Consider the following 25,830-nt stretch of genomic DNA (forward strand, 5'->3'; position numbering starts at 1 on the left):
AGTTAAGACAGCAAATAGAGAGGTGTGTATGGACTTGGAGCAGGGGATTGGAGATTAGATATGTAAGTAGGGTGAAATTTTAACAAGGGGTAAACAGAAAGAATAGGGAAAATCTAAAGCAGGAAAGGGGTAAGATAAACAGGACACCGAAAAGGGGAAGGTTAGGAAGAGAGTGATGGCATAAAGGTAGAGTTGAGATAGAGTAAAACGATTCTAAAGGAAAGATAAAAATAGAATGTAGAACACTAATCCCAAAGTAAAATGAAGAGAAAATAAAATGACACTTTAAAAAAAAAGATAAAATAGCAGTAGTAATAATACGGATTGAAAATAAAAATGTAATAATTAAAAAGGTAAAATCAAGTGAGGAAAAAAGAAAAAAATAGTTTCTTGAGTAAAAGATGCAAAAAAATGAAAATAAAAAAATAAAAAAATAAAAAAAAATGTGGAGTAGTGAAGGTCATTCACTTCCTCTGTTGTTCTGTTTGGCACGCCTGTTTCTCAGTCCGGACAGTATTGCAGTTCCCTGCGTTCCCCTGCTCTTCAGTGTTGTAAGCCAGTCCTGATTTTAAGCAGGAGGTGTGTCTTAATTTCTCGTATTCCTTTATTTGTGATTACACAAGAGTCAATTTGTGATTCAGCCCCTGGGTGGCAGTGTTTCTAGATTGACTTCCGGGTCTATCTATGGCCTCTCTAGGCAGTGTTAGAGCCTTCTTTCCCTGTGGCACTCACTACCGGTTTGTGGCAGTGGGCTGCCTCAGAGCTGGCTCTCCGATGGTCACTCCCCACTCCGATCCCCAGGTTCCAGAAAAACTACTTTCCCCTGCAGTCTCCCAGGATGTACCCAACTGGGTGATCCTATGTATTGGGCTTAGTAATCAGAAGCAATGATTTGAAGAGGAAAAAGCCCAAGTGTGCGAACTCTGGGGCTGCGCGTAAGTCTAAGCATCAGGCACACCCCTGAAATTCTTAGGGTGTCCCTGCACGTCAGATCAAAATGGGTTGCTTTTTAGAGAGCCCTTCCGTTAGCAGCTCTGAGGACCCCCTTCCACATTCACATATCACGCCAGCCCCAACAGCCATGGATTTTGCTAGGCACAGACTTCCCTGGTCCTCCAGCTCCCGCAAAACGCGCATTCCTCTCTCCCGCTGGGACCAGAGACCTCACCTTATCCCAGGCGAAATCTGACCTTTCCGTGTTGGAGTGTAGAGCTCCTCTGAACCCGTGTGTTTGCGCCAATTGGGGAGCGTTGTTCTGGGGCTCGCAGCTGTTCCGTTGGTGCCACAGTTGTGGATTCTCAGGCTTCCGATAAGCTCCACTTTCTGGTTCAAGATGGCACAGATTCCACGTCCAAGCCCGCAGATCCGGCAGGGGACCCAGCCACAGTGGGGGCTGCCAGATCAGGGGAACCCCCTCTAGCAGTCCCCCACCTTCTTCTGGAGTTCAGCTGTCCCCCAACTTGCCAACAAACACTCCTCGTGCAACCCTCAGCTGTTCTTTCTTTCTGCTCTGGGACAAGGTTCGGAACACGTCTGTCTATTCCACCGCCATTTTTCCCTCTCATGTATCTAAATTGCTGTTTCTTTGTTGATTTTTTGTCTAGATTTATCCAGTGTTGTCAATGGGATATTAAAGTTCGCTACTCTGAATGTATTGCTGAGGATTTCTCCCTTAATATCTTCCAGAAGTGTTTTATGAATTTGAATGCTCCTGCATTGGGTGCATATATGTTTACCAGAGTTATATCCTCTTGTTGTACCAATCCCTTTAGTATTATGAAGTAGCCTTCCTTATCTTTTGTTATGGCCTTCACTTTGAGGTCCATTTTGTGATATATAAGTATTGCCACCCCAGAATTTTTTTATTCATTTCCATGTGCCTGAAAAAATTTCTTCCATTCCTTCACTTTCAGTATTGTGAGCCCCTTGTTCTGAGGTGGTTCTCTTGTAGCCAGCATATATATGGGTAATTTCTTTCCATTCAGCCACTTGATGTCTTTTGATTGGAGTATTTAATCCATTAATGTTTAAGGTTATTATTGATAAGTACTTGTTTGTAGCTATTTTAATTTTTATGCATGTGTTCCTTCTTGTCTTCCTATTTCTTCTTTTTATGACAGTCCCTTTAGCATTTCTTGCATTGCTGGCTTGATAGTAATAAACTTCCTTAGCCTTTTCTTGTCTGTGAAGCTCCTGATTTCCCTTTCAATTTAAATGATAGCCTCACTGGAAAGAGTATTCTTGAAGTCATTCCCTTGCTTTTTATCACTTTGTATGCTTCATTCCATTTCCTTCTGGCCGGATGTGTTTCTGTTGGGAAATAAGTTGATAGAGTCTAATGGGAGATCCCTTGTTAGTAACTCTCTTTCTCTCTTGCAGCCTTTAAGATTCTCTCTTTGTCACTAACAATTGCCATTGTAATTATGATGTGTCTTGGTGTGAGTCTTTTTGGGTTCATCTTGTTTGGGACTCTCTTTGTTTGTGTGACTTTTTCTTCCCTACGTTAGTGGAATTTTCTGTCATTATTTCTTCAAATAGGTTTTCTAATCCTTACTCTTCTTCCTCTCCTTCTGCCACCCCTATTATATAGATGTTGCTTCATTTCATGTTGTCCCAAATCTCCCTTAGGCTCTTCTCCTGATTTCTAATAGTTTTTTCTCCAATTGCTGTTCTGATTGGGTATGATTTAAACCCTGTCTTCTTACTCACTGATTCGGTCCTTTGCTTTTTTGTCTACTAGTGAAACCTTTCATTGTGGTTTTTATTTTAGCTATATCATTCCTCATTTTTTCTTGATTCTTACATATGTTGGTAATTTTCTCATCTAGTCAGTTTAGGAACTGCATGACCCTTACTCTGAATATTTTCTCTGACATATTTCTTGCCTCCATTTCATTTAGTTCCTTTTCTGGTGATTTCTGCTTTTCTTTCCATTGGGGGTTTTCCTTTTTCTCCCCCTTTTTGCTGTCTCCTCTTTCTGGCCCTGATCTCCCTGCTTGGTATCCAAAGGGTTGAATCCCATAGTGGTCCAATGATCTGGGACTCGCTAGACCAGAGGCTGGGTGTACCTTGAGTTTCACACCTTTATCATATCATCTGCTCTGAGTTGTACTCTCTTCTCCCATGATTCTGGTCCTTCAGTTGTCCACTTCAGATTCTCAGGGTGGTGGGGGTGCATGCACAGTTCCTCTGGAATGCAAATCCCCATGAGGACCCAGCACCCTGTGGCATGCAATTCACTATGCAGCCCCAGCACTCAAGGTGGATGGTGCCCTATGACTCTCTCGCACATGCAGCATGGTCTTGTGACCTGTGGCTGGGCATACCAGGTCACACCAGCAGCTCTGACCTGGGCTCAGGGTAGGGCATGTGCTGTGTGACAGCTCTGTGAGGAGCCTGAGGGTGGAGCACACAATAACTGAAGGTGCTGTCCATGTGTGGGGGAGGTCAGGAGTTTCTTTAAAAAAATATATTTTTATTTATTTCAGAGAAGGAGGGAGAGGGAGAGATAGAAACAATGATGAGAGATCAGCTGCCTCCTGCATGTCCCACACTGGGGATCAAGCCCACAACCTGGGCATGTGCACTAACAGGGAATCGAACCATGACCTCCTGGTTCATGGGTTGATGCTCAACCACTGAGCCACACCAGCCAGGCTACCAGGAGTTTCTTGATATGCCTATCTTACCCCCCTGATCATATACTTTTTGGGATTACTTAACTAAAATTAACATGCCACATATCCTGTACTTTTCCTAAATATTACGCATTTCACCTCTACAATCTAAGATCCTGTTTCCCCATTTTCCAACATTTTCTGTTCCTAATATTACCTCATTGTCTTTGGTATTCATTTGTATGTGAGTTTTCCTTGTGCATGGATTAAGCGTTGTACATCTGTTGTTAATTTAATCATGTCAATTTGGTTATTAGCCCAGTTGTTAGAATTTATAAGGTATGAGCTAAATAAGAGCCAGCCCTGTGAAATTAACAGCTGTGACATGGTTAACTTCTGACACCACTACAACCAAGAGATCATGGATACCTGCCAGCAAAGGTAAGCATTATTATTATTTTTTCATTCTGTTAGCCTTTTGTGTGTAGTGCTGCAGGGTTTGGTAGAATTTTAAAGTTCTGCAAGTTACTTTTTCCTCTTATACATTCACATTGGCATACAAAAAGTATTTGTGAAATTAGCTGCTTGGGCTTAGAGTGACATGGGTTCTCTTTATTGAACCATGGATTTGTGTACAGTGTGAGGATCTGGTTCAGTTCATGCATCTGGCATCTGGCAACTGAGGTTTGTTGTCTGTCTCCAACTCCACATTGTGGCTATGGCATCTTAGTTATAGATCCCTGTTATATGTCCAGGGTCTGTGGTTTCGGATCAAATATGTATTTGGCTGTGTGTCTGGCATTTTGGGTCTCTTTGGTATGATTTGTGTCCTGGGTTCTTGTATGGGGTCCAAGTACAGCTATAGATTCAGATTCTGGTGTATGGAATCTGGTCTTAAGAATTAGCTGTCAGTCTCTGGATTCTGGTTTCTGGCTTTTGTGCTGCATAGTATGCTTGAGTCAGGGGAATCGCTTCGAGTTTGATTCCCAGGGCCGAGGTCCAGCTTTTGGTTTGTGGTCGCTGTAGGGTACAGCTTCTGGATCCAGGGTGTGTGTTTGGGGTCCTGATTTTGGCTCTGGTGTCTAGTGTCTGTCAACTGATGGTCATTGTGTTGAATTCAATACTAACAAGAGTCCCCAAGTTTATAGAGTTGAGGCATGTTATTAAAAAGCTAGGAAAATTCCTTGACAAGTGGAATGGGAAATATGAGACTCTAACAGGGCCTAGTAATTTATAGGCACAACTACTAAATCACAAGAACTTACCTTCCCTAACCTAGGATTCTTAGGAGCAAATGGGTTACATGTTCCAGACCATGCCCAGCAGACCCATGTTGGTCCAAATCCCTTTCCAGTGACATTTTTAAGGTGAAACTGATCAGAGAATGACCCACATCACTGTATACATTCATTGTAATATATCAGCATATCAAATGACACACCTGGAGAGTTGATGAATATTCTATTGAGATATTCCATTGAGGCCTCCTCTAAAATTTCCACTGAAACACCAGGTCAAATCTTAGTCCTGGCCATTGTGACTACCTTCACTGAATGTTGTCCCATGCTTCAAAAGGTCACCTGTGCAATTCCAGGTTTGGACACATGTCCAGGTTGTGGGTTCAAAAAGAGGCAACTGATTGATATGTCTCTCACATCAATTATGTTTCTCTCTTTTTCCCTCTATCTCTGAAATCAATAAAATTGTATTTAAAAAATCAAACAAATGAAACAGGTAAAACCCTTAAGACAAAGATGTGTGTTGTTCCTTACACATGTGTGTTCCCTTCTCTTATTGCCTACTTTTACTTTGTTTCTCCTAAGCTCTAAAGGTCCCTATGAGACTTGCAACCTGGGGATCAGTGGGCAGCGACAGCTTGTCCTGGGCTAACCCCTTGAACCTGGCTCCAGGGCCCCCTTGATCTTGTTTTTTATATTTTAATCCCTCCCTTTGTTTCACTATATGGATGAAAATGGGCCACATGCTAACCTGACAAGGTTAAGGGTTAACAGAACCCAGGCTATGGGTGAGACTGGAGGAAAAATGGTTGGCTGGTATTTAAATTTGCCTTTTCCATTGGAATTGCTTTCTGAGAATCTGAGCAAATGCCTTTGCAGTATAAATGAGAGCTGAACTCATTCAATTCTGAAGATAAGGGGCATGTCCTCCCTCCAGCCCGAATCTCAGGTGCTCTAAGAATCTTTATGGAGGTGTCAGAGGTCATGCCTCATGACGTGTAGGGTCCCCATAGGGAACCTCCAACTCAACTGTAATTAAGAAATTGACTCATCCAGGGATGCCCGTATAAAGCCAGGGAGAGAAACCAAGGCATGTAAGAAGGTTGAATGCCACTTAAAGACTAAGAGCCTCATGGTACTCATAAGCAGCAGACTTTGACCCACTACTTTACCTCTCTAGAGAATTTACTCAGACTGCCAATGTTAAAAAAACAAAAAAACAAAAACAAAAAACTACAATTTATATGGGAAATTGTGCCTCCAAGGCCAGAAACTTCCAGAGCCCAGCTCTCATTAATACTCCTAATAGAAATCCTGTTACTGGTAATTGCTTTACAGAAATAGGAAGACTCACTAGAAATCTCATTTTAAAATGGCCAGATTGCTATGTTCTCTGGGTGCCTAAATTTAAAATAATAAAATATGTTAATAAAAGTTGTAGGAAATATTGGTTGCTTAATTTTTCATTATCATTGAAAATTAAGGTTTCCAAACATTAAAAATTCTCATACATTAAATTACTTTTAATTTAAAAAATGAAAATAGAGCCATGTCTGGTGAGCTCAGTGGTTACAGCATTGTCCTATGCATCAGAGGGCAGCAGGTTTGATTCCCAATCAAGGGCATGTACCTGGGCTGCAGGTCTGATCCCACTTTCAGCCAGGGCATGTGTGGGAGGCAACCAATAGATGTGTCTCTGTCACATTGATGTTTCCGTCTCTCCCCCCTTCACTTCTCCCATTATCTAAAAATCAATGGAAAAAAATATCCTCGCTCCTCAGGTGAGGATTAAAAAATATGGAAATATATATTTAAGGAAAAAAGGTGAATTAGTCTTGAATTACATATATATTGTCTGTAGCATTTGTATGATATGTATTCATCTTTGTACTATGTGTTGTGCATTTTCTCTCTCCAAATGGCATTACAGGATATAATCATTTACTGGCCTAAAAAAATTAAATATTTATTTAAATTAAACAAAATCTTGTAGTCTGAATAAAATATTTAATACTAACACCATTTTAAAGTTTAATTGATATCTTTCCCAGTTTTTACAAAATGTATATCATAATACTTAATTACTAGAGGCCCCATGCACGAAATTCATGCAAGAGTAGGCCTTTCTTCCCCCGGCTGCCGGCGCTGGCTTCCTTCTGGCACCTGGAACCCAGGCTTCCCTTGTAGCCCTTTGTTCATCCGGAAGGTTGTCTGGAAGGATGTCTGGTCTAATTAGCATATTAAGCTTTTATTATTATAGAAGCTTCTTTTACAACCTTTTCAAACTTAAAATTTAAGAGACTTTTTAATTGACCGAAAAATGACTAAGTTATTCCAATGGATCCTGAAATACCTCCAAAATTTAATCTCTCTCTTTACAAAAAGAGTTTTAAAAGTAATTAATCCTGGAGAGATGCTGCTCCTGCCTGCAGTGGGAGGGCAGAGGGGGCGGTGGAACCGCCAGGCCAGTGCTGGTGCTTTCTCTTTCACTTTTCTTGTATTTTAACAGGTATTTGGTATTTTAATAGGAATTGCATTGAATCTATAAATTGCTTTAGGTAGTATGAACATTTTAATATGTTGATTCTACCAATCCATGAACAGGGTATATTCTTCCACTTGTTTATATCTTCCTTATTTTTTTTCCATGTCCTATAGTTTTCCGAGTACAGGTCTTTTACCTTCTTGGTTAAGTTTATTCCTAATTATATTAATTTTTTGTTAAAAATATTTTGGTAAGTGGGATTGTTTTCTTGCTTTCTCTTTCTGAGAGTTCATTGTTGGTGTGTAAAAATGCCATCAATTTCTGGGTGTTAATTTTGTATCCTGCTACATTTCTGAAGTTATGTATTGAATCTAGTCCAGCCGTGGGCAAACTACGGCCCGCGGGCCAGATCTGGCTGTTCTATCTGGTTCTCTTGCTCTCCCCTCCGCTCCTTTACTTTGAATTTATATTAGTTCACACAAACACTCCATCCATGCTTTTGTTCTGGCCCTCCGGTCCAGTTTAAGAACCCATTGTGGCCCTTGAGTCAAAAAGTTTGCCCACCCCTGATAGTCATTTTTTGATGGAGTCTTTAGGGTTTTCTATGTACAATATCATGTCATCTGCGAATAATGACAGTTTATTTTCTCCTTTCCAATTTAGATGCCTTTTATTTCTTCTTGTCTAATCGCTATGGCTAGGGCTTCTAATACTATGTTGAACAAGAGTGGTGAAAGAGGGCATCCATGTCTTGTTCCTGTTCTTAGGGGAAATGGTTTTAGTTTTTGTTCATTGAGTATGATGTAGGTTTGTCATATATTGCTTTTATTATGTTGAGATATGATCCCTCTATTCTCACTTTGCCAAAGAGTTTTTATCAAGAAAGGGTATTGGATTTTGTTAAATGCTTTGTCTGCATCAATTGATATGATCATGTGATTTTTGTCTTGCAATATCTTTATGTCATGTAACACGTTTATTGATTTGTGAATATTGTACCACCTTGCATACCCAAGTGGAAAAATCCCACTTGGTCATGGTGTATGATCTTTGTAAGGTATTGCTGGGTCCAATTTGCTAATATTTTGTTGAGGATTTTAGCATCGATGTTCATCAGGGATATTGGTCTGTAGTTCTCTTTCTCTGTAGTGTCTTTATCTGGTTTTGAAATTATGGTAATGCTGGTCTCATAGGAAGAGCTTCGAAGTGTTCCTTCTTCTTGAATTTTTTGGAATAGTTTGAGGAGTATAGGTGTTAGTTCTTCTTTGCATGTTTGGTAAAACTCCCCTGTGAAGCCATCTGGGCCAGGGCTTCTGTTTTCTGGAAGTTTTTTTATTTTTTATTTTTTTTATTACTGCTTCAATTTCATCAGTCATTATTGGCCTATCAGAATTTTCTGATTCTTTCTGATTGAGTTTTGGAAGATTGGAATTTTTCTAGGAATATGTCCATTTTGTCCAGGTTGTCCATTATTTTGGAATAAAGTCATTCATAGTATTTTTTATGATTCTTTGTACTTATGTGGGGTCAGTGGTTAATTCACCTCTTTCATTTCTGATTTTATTTATTTTGGCTCTCTCTCTCTTTATTTCTTGATGATTCTGGCTAAAGGTTCATCTATCTTGTTTATCCATTCAAAGTACCAGCTCTTGGTTTTATTGATCTTTTGTTTCTTTGTTTTGTTTTGCTTTAGTCTCTATGTCATTTATATCTACTCTGATCTTTAGTATTTCCTTCCTTCTACTTACTCTGATCTTTTCTTGTTGTTCTCCTCTAATTCTTTAAGTTTTAGGGTTAGATAACTGATTACAACTCTTTCTTTCTTTCTTCTTCCTTCCTTCCTTCCTTCTTTCCATCTTTTCTTTTTTTTTTTTTTTTTTGAGGTTGGCCTGTAGTGCTATGAACTTCTCTCTCAAGGCTGCTTTTGCTGTGTCCCATAGATATGGGTTTGTTGTGTGTTCACTTTCATTTGTTTCCAGTATGTTTTTTATTTCTTCTTTGATCTTTTTGGTAGCCCATTTATTGTTCAATAGCATGCAATTTAGTCTACATGTGTTTGATTGTTTTTGAGTGTTTTTATTGTGGCTGATTTTTAATTTCATGCTATTGTGGTCTTAGAAGATACTTGATATGATTTTAATATTCTTGAATTTGTAGAGACTTAGCTTGTGTCCTAACATGTGGCCTATCTTTGAAAATGTCCCATATGCACTTGAGAAGAATGTATATTCTTTAGCTTTAGAATGAAAATGTCAATTAATTCCGTCTGATCTAGTGTGCCATTTAAGGTGGCTATTTCCTTATTGATTTTCTTGTCTAGAATATCTATCCTGTGATGTCAGTGGGGTGTTAAAGTCCCCTACTATGATTGTATTACTGTTGATCTCATCCAGAAGTTGTTGTTGTTTTTTTATGTATTTGGGTGCTCCTGTATTGGGTGCATATATGTTTACCAGAGTTGTATTTTATTGTTGTATTAATTGCTTTAGTGTTATGAAGTGTTATTTTGTCAGATATGAGTATTGCTACCCCAGCTTTCTTTTCATTTCTATTTTCCTGGATTTTTTTCCCCCATCTCTTCACTTTCAGTTTGTGTTAGTCCTTTTTTCTAAGGTGGGTCTCTTGTAGACAGCATATGTGTAGGTCATGTTTTTGTATTCATTTAGCTACCCTGTGTCTTTTTTAAAAAAATAAATCTTTATTCAGATTATTACAATTGTTTCTCCTTTTTCCCCCCATGGCTCCCCTCCACCCGGTTCTCACCCCACCATCTGCCCTTACCTCCCCCCCACTGTCCTCATCCATAGGTGTATGATTTTTGTCCAGTCTCTTCCTGAACGCCCCCATACCCCTTTCCCCCTGAGAATTATCAGTCCACTTCCTTTCTATGCCCCTGATTCTATTATATTCACCAGATTATTCTGTTGCTCAGGTTTTTAATTCACTTGATGTTTAGGTTCACTTGTTGATAGATATGTATTTGTTGTTCATAATTTTTATCTTTACTTTTTTCTTCTTCTTCTTCTTTAAGAATACCTTTGAGCATTTCATATAATACTGGTTTGGTGGTGATGAACTCCTATAGCTTTTTCTTATCTGTGAAGCTCTTTATCTGCCCTTCAATTCTGAATGATAGCTTTGCTGGGTAGAGTAATCTTGGTTGTAGGTTCTTGCTATTCATCACATTGAAAATTTCTTGCCACTCCCATCTGGCCTGCATGGGTGCTCCCTTGTAGGTAATTAACTGTTTTTCTCTTGCTGCTTTTAAGATTCTCTCTTTGTATTTTGCTCTTGGCATTTTAATTATGATGTTTCTTGGTGTGGTCCTCTTTGGATTCCTTTTGTTTGGGGTTCTGTGCGCTTCCTGGATTTGTAAGTCTATTTCTTTCACCAGGTGGGGGAAGTTTTCAGTCATTATTTTTTTCAAATAGGTTTTCAGTATCTTGCTCTCTCTCTTCTTCTGGCACCCCCATAATTCTGATGTTGGTACGCTTGAAGTTGTCCCAGAGTCTTCTTACACTATCTTCAACTTCTTAGATTTTTTTTTGCTTTTTGCTTTTTCGGTTGAGTGTTTTTTGCTTCTTTGTATTTCAATTCTTTGACTTGATTCTTGCATTCCTCTCGTCTGTTGTTGGGTCTCTGTATAATATTTTTTATTTCAGTCAGTGTATGTTTAATTTCTAGTTGGTCCTTTTTCATATCTTCGAGGGTCTCGTTATATTTATCGGCCTTTTCTAGGATATTCTTGAAAAGCCTTATAACCGTGGTTTTGAATTCTATATCCAGTCGTTTGTTTTCCTCCATTTCTTTCGTTTGTGATCTGTTTCTTTGACGCAGCATTTTCACTGCTTCCCTGAGTTGGTAGGGTAGATTTGTGTGCTAGGTTTCCTATATGGCCCAGTGGGTCAGCCTCCCCAGTTAACCTGAGGTGGACACTATTGGTGCACCCCTTTGTGGACTGTGTGTACAGCCTTGTTGTAGTTAAGTCTTGATTGTTGTTGGTATCACTGGGAGGAATTGACCTGCAGGCCAGTTGGCTGTAAGGATCAGCTGTGTCTATGCTGGGAGAAGTTCGGTGCTGGAGACAGCCTTATAGGATTAGACTTGCCAAATTGCAATAGCCTCTGTGCTCAGCTTGGATGGGGCAGAGTTTCAGGGCAGAGCAGACAGCCTTGGCTTCCAGTCAGCCTTGCCCTTGCGCGCCTGTGCCTCCAGACCTGTGCCTTCCCCGGCTCCCGAGTCTCCGCCCGAGAGTCCAGATTCCCCCCACAAGAGCGTGGGTCCCCAGGGGCTTGCCTGGAACTGGGGTTCAGTGCAGTCAGAACTGGGGTTCAGTGCAGTCAGGAGCTTCTGACTCCCTTCCACTAGGGAAAGCCTGTGGCAACCTCCGCAGCCTTTGTGCACACTGGCGCGCGTGCCTTCAGACCCCTGCCCTCCGGGGCTCCCCCGGGTCTCCCCCAGGTCTCCGAGTGAGTCTGCGGGTGCCTTTCTCTCTACCTGACAGTCCAGACTCCCACTGTATGAGCCTGGGTCCATGGGGTTTCGCCTGGGACTGGGGTTCAGTGCAGTCAGAACTGGGGTTCAGTGTGGTCGGGGGCTTCCTTCCCCCTTCCGCCAGAGAAAGTCAGCCAGGCTTTCAGCCGCCCTTCCCTCTGCACGCACAAAGACCCTTTGCCGTACCTCCAATTCTCTGTGAGCTTTTCTCTTTCCTTCTAGTTGTAGAATTTTCACTCAGCCTGCTTTCCTGTGGTTCTGGATGGTGTCTGTTCTGTCTTTTAGTTGTAGTTTTGAAATTGTTGTGCGAGGCAGCAGTTTAGGTGCTTACCTATGCCGCCATCTTGGTTTCTCCTCGCTACCCTGTGTCTTTTGATTGGAGCATTTAATCCATTTACATTTAAGGTACTTGATAGGTATTTGTTTGTTGCCATTTTTATTCTTTATGCCTGTGTTTCTGCTTCTCTTTCTATTTCTTCTTTTTACAACAGCCCCTTTAGCATTTCTTGGGTCAAAACCACATTCATAAGGGCTTAATTTTTTGGCATAAACATTTGTTTGGAGAAGATAAAATGTGATTATTACAAGTAAAGATGCTAGTATCGATAAATAAAGTAAGTACAAGGTTAATTATTCCTTTTTGGATTTTACCAAAACTAACTTATTGGAAGTCAGTTGTACTAATTAATACTAAAAGAATAGGATCCTCATTGATAAATAGTGACATATAAGAATAGTCATATGACATCTACAAAGTTTCAATACCAGGCAGCAGCTTCAAATCCAAAATGATGAGATGTGATGTGGAATTTTAGTTGGTGTAGGAGGCATACAATAAGGAAGGTAGAGCCAATAAAGCCTGTGGCTATAAAGGACGTTGACCTGTAGACACCGTCTGAGATAGAAAATGATGTTTCGTGATATTCTGAGGTTTGAAGTAATGTGAAGTACAAGCCTACACAAATCCTAATGAATAGTGCTTGAACCATGTGCTTGCAACTCCCTAATATTAAACTATGATGAGCTGAAGTGATAGAGATGCCAGAGCAGATGTATTTAGATGAGGTACTTCTAAGGGATTTAGAGGATTGATGCCTGATGGGGATCAATATTCACCTAGTTCTGGAGTATGGACTAGCCTTGAATGATAGAAAGCCCAGAAAAATCCTGAAAAGAAAAATACTTCAGAGACGATAAATAAAAAAATTATGTCGTAATGGAGTCCTTCTTGTACAATTGGTGTATGGTGGCCTTAAAATGTGCTTTCTCAAACAATATCTCATCATCATGGTAAATGGTTAATATATTATATCCAGGCCTACAGTTAATAATAATGGTGAGTTAAAGTGAAGTCATATAACTAAGCCTGCTGTTATGACGAGGGCTGACAGAGCTCCTGTAAGTCATAAGGGGCTTGAGTTGACTATGTGGTATGCATGCATTTGGTGGGTCACTAACCATTGTCATGTAGATGAAGACTAACCAGTAAGGTGAGTACATAATTAGAGCTACTGGCAAATTCTAGAATAGTTAATAGGATAAGAACAATCAATGTCATGAGGGCGCTGGTTATACTAATGCTTATTACAGCTGGGGTTGCTCTCCCATTAAGTGGATAAGTAGGTGATCTGCAGTAAAGTTGACTGTCAGTTGCAGTTGTTAAAAACAAGACAACAGGCCCCACATGGAGCAATGTATGCTGAGCCCCATGTCACCAAAATGAGACAATCACACGTGCAGCCTCTCCTGGAAATGGGAGGATAAACTAGTTGGTGCGTGCGGAGCTGCCGGTCCAGCACTGTGAGGTCATCTGTCATCCCCGAGGAAAGTGTCCTGGTCACAGCCAGTCCATGCTTTGCTATATGACTTCCTTGTTCCTGCCTCCTTCTACCTAGAACAGTCTCTCATTGGCACAGCTCCTCAGAGCTCCCTTCTATTGGCTGGATGGGATGCTGCCAGAGCCATGAATCAATGAATAAAGCCAATATCTTTAAAATGTACTCAGTCCAATTCTGTTTTTTAACACTTGAATTTCTTGGGTTCTTAAAAGTTTTCTGGAATGAAACTTCTTTTTCTCAGTGGCTGAACTTGTACCTTATTTTGCAGTTTGAGGAGTCTTATCAGATTAAACAAATATGTGACAAATGATGAAGTCTACAGGCAGATCTATGAGTATGACCATTTAGTGGAATAATCTAGCCAGTATTTGATCAAATACATAGATGCGACATAGAGGACATGAAATCTATTATAGGAAGTTCGTTAAACCCAAACTCCTCCTCTTAACAAACTGTCAAATATTTTGTGTTAACAGGGTGGCTTGATAAAGTTGAAACATTAATTGATAAGTAAATATATTCTAGACCATAATATTTAGATAACAATGAGAGATTAATATCAAATGTGCCCATTGAAGGAAGTTCTCCACTTGGCATCCTCTGGCAGAGTTTAATGCTGACTCAGAGCAGGACCGTATGCTTTCTTGGGTGAGTTTGTTTGATTTTGTACCTTAATTCTCACTCGTTGATCACGTTGAAATATTCACAGCTAAACTTCTTTTCACTTTCCTGCTTCTTGCTAAGTGTGGATTAAGATCTCAGTAGTTGCTTTTCAAGCTATCATGTGTTAAGTAAAAACGTTTAAATACTACACAAGTTTAACCTGCTCCACAGCCGCTCCAATTCCAGCTGGGACTTGGGAAAAGTGTGTGCAAGAAACACGATCTGCCCAGATTGTCAAAAACATTGACATGTACCTCCTAGGGTTTTCAAACCTCTCACAATCATCTGGAAAAGACAGAGGCACTTAAGCTACATTTGCAAGAGCCGTTTTTGACCAATCTCACTATTCTTAAGTGTTTTTTTTAAGTATTGCCTTCCATTTTCTATACTCCTGACCCCACCTTATTTTACCCACACAAGTGAACTAAAAGGCTTACAACAAAGATCTTTGAATAAATTTAATAATTTGGTAAATAGATCCTCCTTTCTCCAGTTCCAAAAAGCTATCAATTCTTTTTGGATTCTATCCAGAGAAGAGAAATGGATAGACATATACACAGTATTAATTTGGGTTACTTATTAAAGTTCATTTCAATCTCACCTAGATATACATCAAAAACACCCCATCTTCCGTCTCTCCCTCCTCATTCACAAGCAGCAGTAACAAGGAGAGGCAAGAATCCCGGGCCTAACAGGAAAATTTATTAACTCTGTCCCATTGTTAAGGCAATTCCCAGGACTGACCCGAGTATTGGTGGGTGAACCTAGCAGATGCACCTTTTTCAAATTAAGATTTTCAAGGATAAAAGCCAAGGTGAGCAGCGCACCCAGGCTCCTCCTCAGCTGAAAGGGTTTGTGCCAACCAGGAGCGCCCTGCCTCCCCAGGGCCCGAGTCCGCTCTGAATCCGCGAGGCCGGCTCCCCGATGATGATGATGATGCCCGTGGTGCCCTGTACCCAGGTCAGAGAGGGGGCGTGCGCACACACTCTCACACACACACACCAGAAAGCCTGCAGCCGCAGGCAGTCGGCGCCCGCTCCCCTCTTCCCCCCGCCCCCAACCCCGGACAGCGCCCCTCTTCTTCCCCTCCGTTCCCCTCCCCCACAATGCTCCTCTCCCCCGGGGGACAGCACCATCTCCCGCTGCGCCCGCGTATGGGAAAGGCAATGCGGGTCTCACCTCGGGGGCTGCTTTCAGTTAAGCGCGGTGGGGCGGTGGGGTGACGTGTCCTGAGTGGGGGGCAGACAGCAGAGGCAAGCGCTCATCCGCCCCATCTGCAGCCAAGGCTGCTGCTGTGCCCAAGGAGGTGCCAGCCGCGCTGCTGCGCGGGAGGGGGACAGGCACCTGGCGCTGGAAGGAAGGGTGGAGGGGACCGGGGAGGAGGGGCCGGGAGGAGTGACAGTCTGAGAAGGGTGAACCGGGGAGGGGTGAGCTGGGGAGGAGTGACCAACTGGGAGGGGAGGGGGGGAGGGGCTGCAGCCCTCCTCCCGGAGTTGCAGCTCCTGTGGAGAGACCTGGGGGTCGGAGGAGAACCTCAGGCTGGACCCCAGGAGGCGGTGCTCAGGGGTCAGCTCAGCCCTCCTGGGAGGGGTCCTTGCTGTCACTTTCGCAGCTTATTCCTTGGGCGATCGGTTTTTTTCTTGGGGCCGCCTCTTTTGCTAGAAAATCATTTTCCAGTCATTTTCAATGATGATCTGTCATCTAACAGGAGATAAATTTTTGGTAATGTTTTGTTAATTGTTTAATATCTGTTTGGCACTCTAGTAACAATGGCTTATTGAAACAATGCAAATTGGTTTAAATTTCATTTCACAAAATAGGTTAATAATTTAGTTTTGTTTTTGTACTAAATTGTGCCTGACACATAGACAATAATGAAGTTTATGAATAAGAAATAAAAAACTATTTTCTTGAGATAATGCTTTAAAATAACTTTCACATGTAAAAGAGTAAAAAAACATAAAACAAAACAAAACAAAACAAAACAAAACCTGCTGGGCACCATGCTTGTTCTACTTTCTGTCTTTATTTTTTTTAATTTTCTTTTTTGGTAGTTTGCTAAAGTGGTTTAAAAATCAAAGATTTGGCCAGGCCAGTGTTGTTCAGTGTTTGAGAATCAATTCATGAACCAGGAGGGTCACAGTTCAATTCTATAGTCAGGGGACTCTCTTATCATTGATATTTCTCTCTCTCCCTCTGCCTTCCTCTCTCTCAAATCAATAAAAATATATTTTAAAAAAAATCAAAGTTTTGAACATGCCCAGATTAAAAAAAAACAAAAAACTCACACAATTAGAACATAGTAATGATCTTGAATGATCATTTTTCTTCAGTGAATCATTCAGCAAACATGTATAATGCGCTCACAGGATCTACAAAGGAGAATAAGGCAGGTTCAAGTCTCAGCCATAGATCTAAAGCTGTGTGAGGAAAAGCAGACTGTAGACAATTGAAATTACTTCTGTGTTGTTAAGAAGCATCTTCAGCCCTAGCTGGTTTGGCTCAGTGGATAAAGTGTTGGCCTGAGGACTGAAGGGCCCCGTGCTCGATTCCAGTCAAGGGCACATGCCCAGGTTGTGGGTTCGGTCCCCAGTAGGGGATGTACAGAAGGCAACCATCAATGATTCTCTCTCTTTATTAATGTTTCTATATCTCCCACTTCCTTCCTCTCTGAAATAAATATATTTTTTAAAAAGAATGGTCTTCATGTTGCTCTCTGAAGAAACTCTTTCTTTCAAAAAGTGCACTTAGGCATCAGCTTGAAGCCTTAAAGGAAGGCAACACATGGTGTTTCTCATGTGTTCTCTTTTGTGGGTCAGCAGCGTCAGGACACAGTCTAACAAAAGGGTCCTCCTCTGATATGGTGCAAGGCCAATGGCACAGGGAGGGAGGGGTCAAGGCCGAACAGGCCCAGCAAAAGTGAACTATTTAGAACAAGCATGTCATACTCAAAGGCTAACAGGGGCCAAATAAACAAGGTGTAAGTTTATGCAGGCCACAAACAAACAAAAGCTTCGATTTCCATAGAAACATAGGTTTATTCCGATAGAGACATGCTGAATACAAAGGGCTGAAATAAATGAGTCATCATTAACATAAAATAATAGAACACTTTAATAAAAATTAATATTCTTTTTGAACATTAACTTACCAGACACTGAATAACTGCACAAATTAATAAGCGTAACACAAATAAACCTATTTTTCTTGTTCTTCAAAAGCAAAATATTTCCTGTTGCGCACACCAAACAAGTCAATCCAAGACTAATGACATGGCCATAGGCTGCTAAAATATTCACTGCTAGTATTAGTGGAGAGAAATGGTGCGCCTGAGCGTAAGCACATAAGGGAAATAAATGCAACACGATTGTAGTAATCAGTCATTAGCGAACGTTGTAGTTTGTTATTAATTATGTATAATAGGATATTGTAAAAATTAAATTATGAAATTTTTATTGAAACATTTCTTACATACTGTTATATTGGCTGGGCCACAAAAATATTCGTTTTGCGCCGCGAGTTTGACATGCTTGATTTAGAAAATAGTAATGTTTTAACAGCCACAGCCTGGCATCTATTGAGATAAAGAAACTTTAAAGAAGAATCAACAAAATCATATTACTATAGTGTCCTGTCCTGTCATCAGTCACACTCTTTGGTAACAGTGTGTCCACATTTCAATTACCCACCAATCTTGACTGTGGACAGAAACCACGCCTAATTCACCAGGACATCTCCAGCACCTAACACAATGTCTGGCACAGTAATAAGTGATTAATAACTATTTGCCAAATCAATAAGCAAAGGAATATATGAACAAATCCCACACAGACGTAGAATCTCACTAAAAGAATTGTCTAAGTCAGTGGTTCTCAACCTTCCTAATGCCGCGACCCTTTAATACAGTTCCTCATGTTGTGGTGACCCCCAACCATAAAACTATTTTTGTTGCTACTTCATAACTGTAATTTTGCTACTGTTATGAATTGTAATGTAAATATCTGTGTTTTCTGATGGTCTTGGGTGACCCCTGACAGCGGTTCTCAACCTGTGGGTTGCAACCCCTTTCACAGGTGTCACCTAAGACCATCGAAAAACACAGATATTTACATTACGATTCATAACAGTAGCAAAATTACAGTTATGAAGTAGCGACAAAAGTAGTTTTATGGTTGGGGGTCACCACAACATGAGGAACTGTACTAAAGGGTTGTGGTATTAGGAAGGTTGAGAACCACAGGTCTAAGTTGAGAGAAAAAAAAAAAGAAAAGTTAAGAGTATTTCTTGATTTTTGGATGAAAATGACAGTTTTGACATGTGACTGACCAATGGTTTTATTATTTCACTAGAGGCCTGGTGCGCAAAATTTGTGCATGGGAGGGGGGGTCCCTCAGCCCAACCTGCACCCTCTCCAATCCAGGAGCCATCAGGGGATGTCCTACTGACAGTTTAGGCCCACTGCCCATGGTTCTCTGCTCTCTACAGAGCCTGGCTGCTTCGCCGCTGCTGCTGCAACAAAGCCACCATGCCCTGCTGTCCTCTCTCTGTCTGCAGGGCCTGGGGGCTTCACCACCACCATGGAAACAAAGCTGCCACACCCTGCTGTCTATTCTCTGTCCAGTGGCGGATGAGCAGCGTGGCTGGAACTGCCTAAGGGCGGATCCAACTGTGCCACTCACCTGCCTCATGCCCCCCAACCCAACCCCACCACCGATGTATCTGACAGGACCTGGGACTCCAGCAATGGGGTTGACAGGACCAGGGACTCTGGCAGGGCTGAGGGACTGGGCGCCGCCATCTTGTGGCTATGGGAGCCACCATCTTTGTGACAGAGTGACAGTTAATTTGCATACCACCTTTTTATTAGATAGGAATATATTTTTACAAGTAAGGTATCTTTATTGTCTATGTAAAATTATTAGTATACTTTTTTTCTTGCTTTACTTCTTTTTATGGCTTCTCTATCTGTTTTAGACCTCATTTGAGGATATTACAGCTGATGGCAATTACTCGTCTTATACTATAAAAGGTAGTGTGTCTACTGAGATTATATTTGTAGCAATGTTGAGTTTTACAAAACTTTCAAAAGGTTTATTAGATAAGTATCACTTTGTTCTAGTTTAAAGATAATATCATAGTTTATGGTTACTCAACATATGGTAAATAATACTCATCAATCCAAGGCATTCATGATTATGATATATTGCCATCTCTCTTCAGATGAGCTAATATGCCTTTTAGAATAAAAGCACAATATAAGCAGGTAATGTGTCAGCCAGTAAAATATTTCTTCTTGCTTCCTTACCTACTGAAGCTACAGTTCCAATTACCTGCTACTGAGTAACAAACCGCACCAAAGCCGTGATTAAAGCAGCAGAACTGGGGGACAAGCTGCAGTGGTGCTGGTTCTTGCAGGTGGAGAAGGTGGGCTGCCCAGACGCGGCCGTGCACCTGCTCCTGGTGAGCTGCTAGCCTCCCTCTGGTTGCCCATGTCCCTGCCCTTTATCTCCTGTAAGAACGTGGTTTTGCAGATTCCTGCGGTCATTGTGAGAGTGAAGTCCGCATTGCCTTTGTTTCCTGCCCGAGTCTGGAGATTAAGGTGCGAAAACTCCAGGAACTGTGGCAGTCACACTACTACAGACTTCCTCTGCCCTCTGTGCCTCTGACTTCACAGAAATGGCCAACCACACATCACATTCACACACAGCCCTCTTTAGGGACACACCATGTACACAAAGTAAACTTGGAGAAATCTCACTACTGAACTTCTGTGTTGCAGAAGACACTTTGGAATAAAAATCTCTAAGAAGATATGTTTCTAAAGGAATAGAAATGGAGTGAGTGTAAGTGCAGTATGTTTGTGTGTAGAGCCTGTTTTCTCTGTTCCTCAAGGGCAGGTGAGCAGGCTGTACTGCCTGAGTGCAGCCGCACCTCCATCGTGGCCACAGGCGTGCATCAGGCGAACCCCAGAGGCTGGTCAGCTTATACCCTCCCCACCACCTCCTGGGAGTACAGAGGGCTCCCTGGTGCTCTGTGTGCTGTAGGCCTGAGGGGCGAGAGCAGAGGAATGGGGAGAGGACACAGCTTTGTCCAGGTAGCTAATTGGTCTGTTTGTAGTGTCTTCATTTTACGTTCTGTTTTATTAACGTGTATTTTCCTAGGAAATCACCCAGGTCCTCCAGGATTCCAGGTTGATGCAATAAGTTTCTCTTATTTTACTTTTAATTTCTCTTTCTAGTTTTCTATAGAATTGTTACAGTTAATGAACAAATATTGATACATTATTGTCAACTTAAGTCTACATTTCATTTAGGCTCCCATAGTCAAGGCTCAGTCTCAGTCCTGACACCTCTTTAATTACTCTCCAGTCTTCCAACTGGTTGGGGTGTTATGCTAGGACACAGAAGCAGGAGAGAAATGCACTGCCAGGGTCCGTGCTGTGCAGCCCGCGGGGACTGCATGGGGGAGGCATGTGGGCAGTTCTTACACATGCAAAGTGACAGGAGTTGGTCCTAACTTAGAAAGGTTGGCTGGTCACAGTGTGGAGGTGGAACTGGACAGAGGAGACAGGAAGCTGGGCAGTGGGACGGCTGGTGAGCATGATGCTGGCTGAGCTGAGGCAGGTCGGGGTTGGCAGAGGAGCAGGGTGTGAGGACCAGAGAGGCGTGGTCAGCACTGTCCTGAGGATGGAGCCAGCACGTGTGTGGGAGCTGGTACGTAGGGGGACTGGCCATTCTGACCCCAATTAGAGAGCTCATTCTGCTGAAAGGAGACTATTTGCTAACCTCTGGGTTTATTGGCCATGGAAGGAAGGAAGGACTAAGAAGGAAAGGGGAGAGTGCTGGTCGCATGCTGGGCAGTAGCCAAGGGCTCCACCTCACTGCGTCCTCCAAGCCACGCAGTGGGAGCAACGTCCCTTCTGACAGGGGAGACCGAGGCTCCATTTCTCTGCCAAACCGCACAGCGGGGAGGTTGTGGGGCCAGAAGCAGGCTCTGCACTGTTGGGCTCAGGCCTTGCCTGTAATGGCTAAAGCAAGGGCAAGGGCAAGGGCAAGGGCAAGGGCAAGGTCTAGGGCTAGGGCTTCTGTGTTTGAGGCCTGGGCCCCTGGATGGCCGTCTCAGCCCCGCCATAAAGGTCTGGGGCCCGGGTGTAGGTCTGAGCCCCGTATGGAGGTCTCGGTCCTGAGTGGGTGATTCGGGCCAGGGAGGGAAGTCTAGGCCCTGGCGGGGAGGTCTGGTACCCCACGTGGACATCTGCGATATGGAATGGTGGTCTGGGGTATGGATGGAAATCTAGTCCCCTGATACAAGACTGGATTCTGTGTTTGAGGCCTGGGCCCCAGGATGGCCTTCTGGTCCTCACCTTAAAAGTCTGTGACCCAGATGTAGGTCTGAGCCCCGGATGTAGGTCTGAGTGCTTGGAGGGAGGTGTGGTCACTAGGGGGCTGTCTGGGCCGAAGAAGGGAGGTTTGGGTCAGGGCAGGACCTCTGGATCATGAAATGGTGGTATGGACCAGCCTGGATATTTGGACGCCAATAAAGGTCTAGGCCCTGGGTTCTAGTGTGGCCCCCCGGAATGGCCTTCTGGTCCTCGCCATAAAGGTCTGGGACCCAGATGTAGGTCTGAGCCCCAGGAGGAGGCCTGGCCTGGGGGGCTGTATGGGCCCAAGGCGGAGGTTTGGGGCTAGGCCAGAAAATCAGGGTCATATAGTGGTGGTCTGCACTACTGTGGATGTTGGTACCCCATTATAGGACTAGACAGTGTGTTTGATGTCTGGGCCACAGAATGGCCTTCTGGGCCACGCCTGAGGGTCTGGGACCAGGATGTAGGTCTGAGCCCCGGATTGGGGTCTGGGTCCTGAGAGGGCGGTTCGGGCCTGGGAGGGAGGTCTGGGCCCTGGGCGGAGGTCTGGTGCCTGAGCTGGACATCTGGGTTATGGAATGGAGGTCTACTCTACAGATGGAGATCTGCTCTCCTTATTCAAGACTGGATTTTGTGTTTGGGGCCTGGGCCCCGGGATGGCCTTCTCGGCCCCGCCATGAAGGTCTGGGACCTGGATGTAGGTCTCAGTGTTGGGAGGGAGTGCTGGTCATTAGGTGACTCTAAGGGCCCAGAAAGGAGGTTTGGGGCAGGGGTAGTACCTCTGGATCATGAAATGGTGGTCTGCACTACTCTGGATGTCTGGCCCCTGATAAATGACTGTACACTGAGTTGGAGGTCTGGGCCACAGGGTGGCATTTTGGGGCCCCGGCAAGAAGGTCTGGGACCCAGATGTAGGTCTGAGACCCAGATGGAGGTCTGGGTACTGGGAGCGGGGTTTGGGCACTAGAGGGCTGTATGGGCCCAGGGCAGAGTCTGGGTCAGGGGCAGGAGCTCCGGATATTGAAATGGTGTTCTGCACTTCTGTGGATGTCTGGACCCCATTATAGGACTAGACACTGTGTTCGAGATCTGGGCCCCAGAAAGGCCTCTGGGCCTCGCCATTAGGGTCTGGGACCTGGATGGAGGTCTGACCCTGGATGGAGGTCTGGGTCCTGGCAGGGTGGTTCGAGTCAGGGAGGGAGGTCTGGGCCCCAGGATGGGGGATCTGGTTCCTGAGCTGGACATCTGGGTTATGGAATGGTCGTCTGTACTACAGATAGAGAACTGGTCCCCTGATTCAAGACTGGATTCTGTGTTTGAGGCCTGGGACCTGGGATAGTCTTCTCGGCCCCACCATGAAGGTCTGGGGCCCGGATGTAGGTCTGAGCCCAAGATGGAGGTCTGGGTCCTTGGAAGGAGGATTGGGCACTAGAGGGCTGTCTGGGCCTAAGGCAGAGGTTTGGGTCAGGAGCAGGTCCTCTGGATAATGAAATGGTGTTCTGCACTTCTGTGGATTTCTGGACCCCATTATAGGACTAGACTCTGTGTTCAGGGTCTGGGCCACGGAATGGCCTTCTGGGCCCGCCATGAGGGTCTGGGAAAAGGATGTAGGTCTGAGCCCCAGATGGAGGTCTGGGTCCTGGGAGGGAGGTTTGGTCCAGGGAGGAGGGTCTGCGCCCCGGGGGGAGGTCTGGTGCCTGAGCTAGACATCTTGGTTATGGAATGGTGGTCTGGACTATGGATAGAGTTCTGGTCCCCTGATTCAAGAGTGGTTTCCATGTTTGAGGCCGGGGCCATGAGATGGTTTTCTCGGCCCCACCATGAAGGTCTGGGGCCCGGGTGTAGGTCTGAGCCCCGTATGGAGGTCTCGGTCCTGAGAGGGTGGTTCGGGCCAGGGAGGGAAGTCTAGGCCCTGGGGGGAAAGTCTGGTACTTCACATGGACATCTGCGATATGGAATGGTGGTCTGGGGTACGGATGGAAATCTAGTCCCCTGATACAAGACTGGATTCTGTGTTTGAGGCCTGGGTCCCAGGATGGCCTTCTCGGCCCCGCCATGAAGGTCTGGGACCTGGATGTAGGTCTCGGTGTTGGGAGGGAGAGCTTGTCACTATGCAGCGCTAAGGGGCCAGAAAGGAGGTTTGGGCAGGGGTAGAACCTCTGGATCATGAAATGGTGGTCTGCACTACTCTGGATGTCTGGCCCCTGATAAATGACTGTACACTGAGTTGGAGGTCTGGGCCACAGGATGGCATTTTGGGGCCCCGGAATGAAGGTCTGGGACCCAGATGTAGGTCTGAGACCCAGATGGAGGTCTGGGTCCTGGGAGGGAGGTTTGGGCACTAGAGGGCTATCTGGGCCTAGGGCAGAGTTTGGGTCAGGGCAGGAGCTCTGGATATTGAAATGGTGTTCTGCACTTCTGTGGATATCTGAACCCCATTATAGGACTAGACACTGTGTTCGAGGTCTGGGCCCCGGTATGGCCTTCTGGGCCCCGCCTGAGGGTCTGGGACCAGGATGTAGATCTGAGCCCTGGATGGAGGTCTGGGTCTTAGGAGGGCAGTTCGAGTCAGGGAGGGAGGTCTGGGCCTCGGGGGGAAGTGTGTTGCCTGAGCTGGACATCTGTGTTATGGAATGGTCCCTCTATACTACACATAGAGATCTGGTCCCCTGATTCAAGAATGGATAATGTATTTGAGGCCTGGGTCCCGGATGGCCTTCTCGGCCCCGCCATGAAGGTCTGGTACCCGGATATAGGTCTGAGCCCCAGATGTCTGGGTGCTGGGAGGGAGGTCTGGTCACTAGGAGGCACTCTGGGCCCAGGAGGTAGGTTTGGGTGAGGGACAGGACCTCTGGATCATGAAATGGTGGTCTGGACCAGCCTGGATATTTCGACCCTAATAACGGTCTAGGCACTGGGTTCTAGTTTTGGCCCCGGAATGGCCTACGGGTCCTCACCATAAAGGTCTGGGACCGCGATGTAGGTCTGAGCCCCAGGTGCAGGGCTGGGTCCTGGAAAGGGTGAACGGGCCCCGGAGGGCTCTCTGGGCCCAAGGAGGGAGGTTTGGGTCTAGGCACTGGGTTCTAGTCTGAGCCTCCGGATGGACTTCTGGTCCACGCCATAAAGGTCTGGGACTTGGATGGAGATGTGAGCCCCATGAGGAGACCGGTGTCCTGGGAGGGCTGATTGGGCCCCGGAGGACTGAATTGTCCCAGGGCGGAGGTTTTAGGCAGGCACAGGACCTCTGGATCTTGTAGTGGTGGTCTGCACTACTGTGGATGTCAGGACCCCAATAAATGACTATACACTGAGTTGAAGGTCTGGGCCCCAGGATGGTGTTTTGGGGCCCTGGCATAAAAGTCTGGGACCTGGATGTAGGTCTGAGCCCCAGATGGAGGTCTGGGTCCTGGGAGGGAGGTTTGGGCACTAGAGGCCTGTCCGGGCCCAGTGCAGAAGTTTCGGTCAAGGCCGGACCTCCAGATCATGAAATGGTGGTCTGCACTACTATGGATGTCTGGACCCCATTAAAGGACTACACACTGTGTTTGAGGTCTGGGCCTTCTGGGCCTTGGCATGAAGGTCTGGGACCAGGATGTAGGTCTGAGCCCCGGATTGGGGTCTGGTTCCTGAGAGGGGGGTTTCAGCCAAGGAGGGAGAAAAGTCTGGGCCCCGGGGGGAGGTCTGGTGCCTGAGCTGGACATCTGGGTATGGAATGGAGGTCTGGTCTACAAATGGAAATCTGGTCCCCTTATTCAAGACTGGATTCTGTGTTTGAGGCCTGGTACCCAGAATGGCCTTCTAGGCCCCGCCATGAAAGTATGGGACCCGGATGTAGGTCTGAGACCAGGAGGAGGAGTGGGTCCTGGGAGGGAGGTTTGGGCACTAGAGGGCTGTCTGTGCCCAGGACAGATATTTGGGTCAGGGGCAGGACCTCCGGATCATGAAATGGTGGTCTGCACTACTGTGGATGTCTGGACCCCATTATAGGTCTAGACACTGTGTTCAAGGTCTGGTCCCCGGAATGGCCATTTGGGCCCTGCCATGAGTGTCTGGGACCTGGATGTAGGTGAGCCCCGGATGTAGGGATGGGTCCTGGGATGGAGGTGGAGTCACTAGGGGCCTCTCTGGACCC

At 44.6% G+C, this 25,830-nt stretch overlaps 1 long non-coding RNA gene across 1 annotated transcript in view; it reads right to left on the bottom strand.

The window, feature by feature from the left end:
* LOC308256029 overlaps nt 1-15,647 on the bottom strand; it is a 122,605-nt gene extending 106,958 nt beyond the window's left edge. The window contains exon 1 of the long non-coding RNA XR_013961397.1: nt 15,515-15,647. This is a non-coding gene — a long non-coding RNA (uncharacterized lncRNA). The remainder of the gene's footprint in view (nt 1-15,514) is intronic.
* Between the last annotated feature and the right edge of the window lie 10,183 nt (nt 15,648-25,830).

The sequence above is a fragment of the Plecotus auritus genome, assembly GCF_963455305.1.
Source record: "Plecotus auritus genome assembly, chromosome: 8".
Taxonomy (NCBI): domain Eukaryota; kingdom Metazoa; phylum Chordata; class Mammalia; order Chiroptera; family Vespertilionidae; genus Plecotus; species Plecotus auritus.